The 9,036-nt window shown below is 53.2% G+C and overlaps 1 long non-coding RNA gene across 1 annotated transcript; it reads left to right on the top strand.

Annotated features, from left to right (window-relative positions):
* Positions 1-854: 854 nt before the first annotated feature.
* LOC142023384 (uncharacterized) lies at positions 855-9,036 on the top strand. Its single transcript, XR_012648220.1, has 3 exons — positions 855-955; positions 1,070-1,218; positions 8,861-9,036. It is a non-coding gene; the product is annotated as an uncharacterized LOC142023384 (long non-coding RNA).

Genomic DNA, 9,036 nt, shown 5'->3' on the forward strand with positions numbered 1-9,036 from the left:
GGTAACGTGTGTGTGTGCATGTGCACACGTGTGCAGAGGGCCAGGAGCTGTGGGCTTTTAAAATAGATGCAGGAACCCCAGGTGGCCTACCCACCCCCACTTCCTTCTCTGGATTTCAACATCAAATGGGTCTTGTCCTGCTCTTTTCCAGAGCTCCTTGTCTGTGACCAAGTCCTGCCACTTGAGGCGAGGAACACGCCCCAGACATCTGTTTAGGAGACTTGTCAGCTTGTGATTTGAAGGCATTTCAGTACAGCAGCTCCCGCGTGCATACCAGAGCACACTCCTCACACGCGCGTGGCAGATCCGCGGGTTCGTCTTTGCGGATATTATCTGTGATCTCCATGTGGGAGGAAGAGTCGTGAGTGCAGCTGTTGCTTTCCCTACTTCAGCTCTGGTTGGGGTGAAGCGCTAATTTTCTGAATTATCTTTTTTAACCAAAACTTTGCAGATCCCATCTTGAGCGGGGGGCTTAAGAACTTCCTCCTCTGGGGGAGCTGCCACAGACGGACTGGGCAGCACCACTACAGCAGAAAGCGCCTTAAAGCCACAGGGGCAAAGTTCTCAGGAGAACAGGAGCAGAGCAATGACGCTGCAGCTTCTATACAGTCTTCCAGCGAGAGAGACGACGGAGGAAGAGCCCAGAGAACCCTGGGAGCAGCCGTTGTGGAGATGCAATAGCATTTAACCTGCTCTCAGTGGCAAACCGTGTTTTTGCATGTAGGATGCTTCCATTTTAGCATCTTCTGGCTGCCTGAGGGGCTTCCAACAGCAGAGGGGGCTGTGCACTGGGTGAGTGGGCAGGCAGGGCCATGAGGAAATGGTGACGTGCGGAACGAAGGTTTCTGGAAGGACGCCGCTTTTCCTTGGAGCGCGTCCCGGGAGCTGTTATGAAATGTGGAAGGCATTAGAGACAACCTGCCAGCCTGCGCCCCATCCGTCTTGTGCGGAGAGGGTACGAGTGGGCCTAGAAGTGGGGAGGAATGTGGTGCTGGGTGGCGGAGGAGGGTGTAACCTTGTTATGCGTCATGCTTGGCCTGGTCAACTCATTCCCCCATCTGGCTTGCAGCGGGGATGACACACGGCGAAGGGAGTGGAACCGCCTCTCCTTCCTGGTGCCCCGTGGCGAGACGGGGGATATAACGGGAGAGTGATTTCACCGCAGTGGTGCTCCTCGGTGGCATGAGCAGCGGGTCAACAGGCAGAAGCAGACGCCAGGTGCAAGGCAGCCCAGGCTGACGGTGCATGTGAGAGAGGCTCGCAGCGGTCAGCCGGGGGGGGAAGAGGTTTTGGACGTGGTCCCTGGTGGAGGTTTGAGGAAGACGCCCCGGTGCGTGTAAACGCCTCTCAGGGCACAATTTCACTCCAAGCCCTGCGCTGCTGCTGCTTTGCAGGGCCCAAAGGGCTTCGCTGCTCCTGTGCATCAGTCCAGAGCCCTGTCCTCCCCAAGGCCGGGGAGAGCCCTGACGCAGGAGGGCGGGCGGGTTTTTCCCAGGAGCAGGGCCGTGGGAAGGGGCTGGGCCCACAGACTTGGGCTGTTGTGTGAAATAAACCGGGAGGAGCCCCCCACATTGCGGAGGTGGACTAAGCAACTGTCTCGTTTGGCTGCCCTATTCCAGCACACCTGTCCAAATCACCCTTCTATATTTCCCACTTCTGGCTGCGTATTCCTCTGGCCCCGTTGTCAGAGGCTTCCTCTCTCACCGCTTCAGCAGATGTGCCTTGCTTAGAGCAGGGCTGTGGGGTGGGCGCTCCAAGGGCTGCCCTTGTGATAGTGCAGGTGTGGGGCCCGGGACGGCGGTTGGGTGCAGAAGGGAGCTCGGGGTAGGGCCCTGGGGTGCAGGAGATGGAGAGGAGTGTGAGGGGGAGTTTGGCTGAAGTAGGGGCTATGACCCGGAGCAGGCATCGGGGGGGGTAGGGCTCAGGAGGGGGTGTGGGTGCAGGAGAGGATGCTGGCCTGGGGGAAGGGTATAAAAGGGGATGCGGGGTCTGGGAGGGCGCTGGGCGGCAGTGCCAGAGGCAGAGTCTGGCTGGAAAACGCTGACCTAAGCAGTTCCTGGCCAGCAGCCGTCTCCAGCAAGCGAGCTCAACCTGGAGCAAGTAACGTCTGCAGCTCTGGGGCTCTCTGACGTGTCAGCCGAGATGGCAGCCGCACATTTGCTGATGTTGGCGCTGATCCTGCAGGGACTGATGCAGTTAAGTCGGTGCACGTGTCTGTGCAAGATCAGGCCCTTCGGGTGCTCTCTTGCAAGGTGTTCAAGGCCTTGCAGTGAAGCATCCGGCTACTGTACAAAGCATCCAGCACCCGATAGGGTGAGGCCTCTGCATTGGCCGGGATTTGAATCTGGGCCTTGTGAAGCTGACTGTAGCTGCTCTGTCACTTGAGTTACGGTGGACTCTCCCCCTAATGGCTGCACTTGCCCTGTTCGCATCCTCTGCAGAGGCCTCCACCTACTGCAGAAAAAGCAATTACATCTACCCCGCCCCCTCATTTCAAGCAAAGGCAACTGGCTTCTGCGTGCCCAAGCCCTGGGGCGTGTTCTTGGTGCATGTCTCAGTCCAGCAGCGAGGTGCTGACTCTCTCTCGTATGCCACACAAAAGGCAGCCTTTCCAGAAGTGCTCCGCCGCAGCTGAAGTCCACGCTCCTTGAAGCCAGTCGAACTTCACCCTCTGCTTCAACTGGGGCAGCTCTGGCCTCAGCAAAAAGAGCTCAACACTGGGAGGTGCAGTTACCTGTTGGGTCTCCAAACCATCCGCTCGTGAGTGTGCCCTCAGGGGGCAGAGCCCGAACCACTGGAGAGTAAACATAGTCCTAGCGACATCTTCGGGAGAGCTGCAGTGCGCATCAGGCCTGGATAGAGAACTATTAAGTTCTTCCAGGGACCCCAGACTCATCCCTGTGCAGTGAGGGTTATGTTCATAGCTGTAGCACAGGACAACTCCGGGAGACGCCTCGAATTCACATATTCCTTCCTTTGCGCTGTTCCAGATCAAGGCGAGCTGGAGCTGTTGCTTGGGTGTTGGAAGATCAGGATTTTTAACATCCAGCCAAGACATGAATTTAAGTTCCCAAGTTCACCTTTTGAAGATGCTGTGCAAATTATTCCTTTGAGGCTGAGGACTGGGAGGTCCCATGTAGAGGGATCACTTTGTGAAAAGTGCTCGCTCACATGTGGTAACAGGGCGTCCTTCTCTTTTGTCACCCAGATCTGGGAAAGATACACACCATTTGTCTACACTCCCTGGCTTTGTTGAGGAAACGTGCCTTTTGTTGATGAAAGCATATGAGTATGCACACTGCAAAGGGGCTTCTGTTGTGAAAAATGGCCATTTTCATTGACAAAATCTTCCCTTTGCCTTTTCCCCTCCCTGCATTGATGACAGGTGTGCAGTGTGGACATCTGGAGGTGTTTTCTCACTGATTCTGACCTCTAGGAGGTGGCCCACAATTCCCAAGCAGCTCTGGTGAGACATTTGAACTCAGCTGCCCTGCAGCCAGGTGATCAGCTCCCAGCCCCACTGCTTTGCAAGCCCCATGAAGCCCGTGTTCCCAGCAGCCTCTTCAGCTCATCTATTTGGCCAAGCACCGTGCGGCCTTGTTGGCCTGTGTTATCCGGGAGGTCAGACTAGCTGATCATAATTGTCCCATCTGCTCTTGGAATCTGCCAGTCTGTGATACAGCATCCAGCTCTTAGAGGTCAGCTGCGGTAGGATCTTTGTCACTAGAGTTGGTAGAGCTAATCCTAGCAGCTGGCTTCTGCAGGACTTTAGCCTTTGTCCTGTTCACAGACAACCCATCCTTAAAAATGTATTTATTTTTACTAATGTGTCTTTTGGCTGGAATTGGTCAGAGGACACTTTTGTGAGCATATTTCAGCCTTTGGGTAGGGCAGCTTGTGAAGTGTTCACTTTGTGCGTGATTTGTGTGTTGATGGGAAAAAACAAAGAGCAGGTCCTCGTGCAACAAGTGAAATCCAATGTTCATTAAGCTCCAGCTTTAGGAAATTCAGAGGGGAAAAGGTTCTACTGCTCCCCCTGTATGGAAAAGGGGGACTTGCCAGCTCTGGCAGGATTGATTTACATAAATTATAAATTCGCACCACTGCAGTTCTATACAGTGTTCTACATTCTCTTTAAGAAATTACATTCTATGATGAATATAAATGTATTTTTAGATCAGCTGGTGAGAAACAGGAGTTTCTGCTCCCCAGGAAGTCCTGGAACTTCGGGAGAAAAAGAAAACAATCTCTGCACATGGAAATGAAAAGCAAAAGTTTCCTGCAAAACTAAAATCCTGACATCTTTTTTCAAGGCTATTGAAGCGCTTCGTTTTGACAATATTATAATGGAATGAAAGAAACCTTTGCCCCTGGGCTATTACATGTTATATATTAATAACATTAATAGAAAAGTCAAAATGACCAATAGCCAGGTGCTGGGTTAGAACAGCCGTTCCCTAAATACTTGTGCAAGGAAAAAGCAGTCTAGGAATGGCTAATAATAATTTTAAAAAGGGCATGAACGTGACTGAACTGAGCAGCTGTTCAGTACTTGAAATGAATGTTTGCAAGTTACAACCACTGTTTTGCTCTAGCGGCCCGTTTCCATCCTTGACCCGCGGCCTGGAACATAGGTCAAGGGGGTTAACTTGCACCAGCAGCTTGCAGTGACTTCCCATGGCTCTGCGCCACTGCAGCCTCAGGCTTAAGGGACTAAATCTGTAAGTGACACAGCCACACTGACATGCTCGGTTTCCACAACATGTAAGCGTGTGAGTCACCGCTTAGTGCTGTGCGTGGCAGGCACTCCGGAGTCCTGCGTCCGGCACACAGGAAATGCCCGGAGGCTGCTCTGCAGCATCGTGGCCAAGCGCAGCATTTTGCCATTTCCTCTGGAATTCCAGCAGCACATGGAGACACACCCGGCTGTGTCATACTGTGGTTTGATACATCACAACAAGCGCCACTCCCGTCAGAGGGTTGTGCACTTTTGGTTTGGGGACACTGTCAAAGGGGCAGGGAGGCGGGGCTGTGCCTGGAGTTTTGCATTTCAATGCTACTTTTCCTAATCAGAAAGCCCTTGAAAAGTGGAGGCTACACTGAGGTGTAATTCCCAGAAGAGGCCAGGGTGTAAATCGCGGCTCCGCACTCTGGTGGGATACATGAGTTGCACTCTGCGGCGTGAGGCGTGGGAATGAAGTCCAACCCATTACCCTGCAAGCTCCTGAGGCACCAGCCACCCAGCTGAATACGTGCCCTTTGGCTGATGCACAGCGACTGAATCCGGGACATCTGGAGCCGAAAGCATGAGCTGCTACAGGCGGAGGCTGAGACTCACTGGTCCCTGGCTGGGTTGGCGCAGAGTGGGACTGATAACTACACTCCCCGGTGGGCTACAGCAGCACATGGTGTGTGTGTGCTGGCAAATAAAACCCCAGGGCACAGATCTGACTTCTAGGCCTCAGAGGCTGGCCTGTGCTCCTTCGGTAAGGTAGGCAAAGGGCAGCTCCCACCTGTGCGTTACCCCACCGTGCTCCTATTGACTCAGCCAGTAGAGCTGCTGCTTCCCTCAGCCACAAGCTCTGGGATAAGTAGGGTGCCCACACTGCAAAGTGTGCTGCCTCCTGGGACCTCTGCTCATTCGTGAGAGAGATGGGGGTGCCCCTGGCTGGCAAACTCACCCCCAAGGAATAATTGCTGGGTGGGTGCTGGCAGCTGCTCCTGTATAACGAAGGACCAGTTGCCTTGGATGAGGCAGGGGCCAGGATGGCCAGGGGAGCTTGTAACTGCCCACATGTGGGCTCAAGCCTGGGACCTGTGGAGCTTAGTGTAGGTGTCTCTACAGCTTGAGCTAAAAGCCAGCTGCTGCTCAGCTCAGGCTGCAGAGAAGACGCCTTCTTTCTCTGTGCGAGTGATCCAGGTGCCGCTCCATGGGACCGTGACCTGCATCCCTAAGGGGGTGGGTTACGTAAGCAATGTGTGTAACTCGGACACCAACCGTCTGTGCTCCTGACCTCTGGCTGGGCCTGGGAGCCATCCCTGTGACTCCCTCCAGAGTCTCAGGGGCGATGTTCCTTTTTCCAAAGTTCTCCTGAATTTAAAAAAATTGTCTGGCGTGTCAAGCCTTGTGAGAAACTGCCTGGAAAGGAGGGAGAGACTCCAACTCTTTAGTGGTCCCCAGTGGAGTCATTTGATAGGTCTTGGGCTCTGCCACCACATGAGCCAGAGATGCGGGTCATGTCTTTCCCTATAGACAGAACAAGAAAGAACACATGTGACGTCTGCCGTGCAAAAGCTCAGCGTGTGTCTCTCCTCTCTCTGGAGGTTACACCAAGAGCTGCGGCTGTCTCCGTGCACTGGGAGTGCTGCTGGAAATGTAAAAGTACAGAATGCTGAAAAGAAAGAGTGAAGTTAAAGCTGCATACAGGACCTGGACTTAGATGTGCACCTGATTTCACAGTGTACCAGAGAGTAACAACCCTCAGTCAGTTAAAAGCAGTCACTTAGCATTGCAAAGCTGTGTGTGTCCCAATTCCAGCTCAGCTGGTGTCTTTGAAGCTAATGGTGCTATTCCTTCTCATGCTGCTGGGTCTAAAGGCGCACCCTTACATCAGCGCCTGCTGGATTTGTCCCTGGGACAAAACACAACATATCTGAACCACTGTTAGGTGATGTTCTGCTGGACATGCTACTGATTGCTCTGTGTAGACTGGGGCTAACAGCTGTCTGCACCCAGCTGATGCTGAGAATAGGATAGGGTCGCAATGTTGACTGCCCTCTGTCCTGTCAGTACACACATGCTCTGAACCATATCGTCTTACTTGAGCTTTCAAAATCGAGTTCAAACACGGTAAAACATTGCAGGGCCGACAAGTCCATTCAAGGTTCCTTATCGCAAGTAGCCTAGTCCGACGTCTAGGATGTTGGCCAGGGAGCTGGTGGACCTGGGTTTTACTCTTCATTTTGACGAGGTCCTGCTGTGTGACTTAATGGGCCTCACCTCTGTCCTGGGAGCATTCCTGAACCCTGGGGAAAGGAAATGCAATTCCATCTGGGACTTTGGATTAGTGTGGCAGCTTCATGAATGTGAAGAGTTGCATGGGATACATCTGAGCTCAGGTTCCTTCACTCAAAATGAACTCCACCTGGCCTGAAAGCCACTGCAGTCCAAGCCTCTATAGTGCATATGCAGAGGAGTCTGCCGTTGTTTGCACCTTTGTAGGATGTCTCTGTATCTAGGCACAGACCACGCACCAAGGGGACATGGGTTCTACCACGGCACATAATGGTTTTCTAAGGAAGATTATCATTTATAAACAACGTTCCAGAACCAGCTGGGGTGGGGCAGCAGTGGGCAGAGGGTGTAACTCCACCGTGTGGAAGAAGGTAGCTGAGGTGGGACTGAGGAGGCCAATAATGGATGGCACCCCGTGGTGCTAATGTTGTACAAACAGAGAACAAAAAGAACAAAGATCTTCCAATCTACATCTAAGGCGAGAGAGGACAGAAGAGCAGGATGCACTGGGGAACTATACTGACCAGGCTGATAAGCAGTCTCCTCATCTAGTTTATGGGACTAGTTTACTTTTATGAAGATATGTGGCAGTTAATTGAAGAATATTGCTGGCAGACTGAGGGAGAGGATTATTCCGCTCTGTTCAGCGCTAGTGATGCTGCATCTGATTATGATGTCCAATTTTGGGTCCCCTACTACAGAAAAGACAAGGACAAGCTGGAGACAGTCCAGTGGGGGGCAGCAAAATGATGCGGGGGTTGGGTTGGAGCGCATGACTTAGGAGGAGAGGCTGAAGGAACTGCAGAAGAGAAGACTGAGGGGGGATTTGATAGCAGCCTCCAACTACCTGATTGGGGTAGAGTTCTCAAGTTGGAGTGTGGGGAGCTCTAGGTTGGATACTAGAAAAAACTATTCCACCAGGAGGGTGAAGCAGCATGGAAATGGGCTGCCTAGGGAGGGGGTGGAATCTCCATCCCTAGAGGTTTTCAAGGCCCAGCTTGACAAAGCCCTGGCTGGGATGATTTATTTAGGATTGCTTCTGCTTTGAGCTGGGGGTTGGACAAGATGACTTCCTGAGGTCCCTCCCAGCCCTAATCTTCCATGGTTCTGATTTGACATGTTGGTGCCTCCAGATGACTGCACCCCAGCCAGACTTTTGCTGGCTTGTGCAAAGGGAGACTCGATGATGTTGTTTTCAGACTACGAGGATCCTGGCTTTAGTTTCGTGGGCCATGGAGGATGAAGGATGCCTCCTTCACTTTAGAGATGATACCCTAAGAACAGCTTTTGGGGTGATGCCATAGGCACCGACTTACTCATATCTTGGGAGATGCTTGACCCTTCCTAACCTCACTCCACCCCTTCCTCCAAGCCCCCATGCCCACCCCACCTCTTCCTGCACCGCTCCTCCCCCTTTCTCCCAGAACTTCCTGGACAGCTGGTCCATAGGGGGCGGGAGATGCGGGAAGTGCAGCAGCAGCTGATTGGCAGGGCTGCTGGCTGGCAGAAGTCATGGAGGGCAGAGGGAGATGATGCTCCGTGGGGCCTGCTGGGGGAGCTGTGGGTGCGGTGGGGGTCAGGGATGTTTGTGCTGCCTCTGCTTACAAGGTATCCATCCTTTAAGCAGAGGAATTCACCTGACCTGACTATCAGGCAGACCCCTTCCTCTCTGGGTTCCTTGCTCAGTGTCCCCATCCGGGTCCCTCATTTTCCAACAAAGGCCTTTGCTCTCATCCCAGTTGGGTCTTGCCCACTCCTTAGCTGACCCTGAGCTCTGTGGCTGCTCCCTCCCCTGGGGGTCCACGCTGCTTGTTCTGTGGGGCTAACACACCCTTTTTCCTTCAGCCTGGAAACCCCCTCACCCAGCAAAGACTGACGTACGGGGCCGATGACATGCTGTCCAGTTTCCTGAGGCAGTCTGGGAAGAAGAAGAGGAAATTGCCGTGGGGTGGTGGCCGCTGATCTCAGACTCAGACAGGAAAGAAGGCGCTTAACTCACCCTGTCCCTTGGCCGACCAGCA

This window comes from Carettochelys insculpta, chromosome 20 (assembly GCF_033958435.1).
Source record: "Carettochelys insculpta isolate YL-2023 chromosome 20, ASM3395843v1, whole genome shotgun sequence".
Classification (NCBI taxonomy): domain Eukaryota; kingdom Metazoa; phylum Chordata; order Testudines; family Carettochelyidae; genus Carettochelys; species Carettochelys insculpta.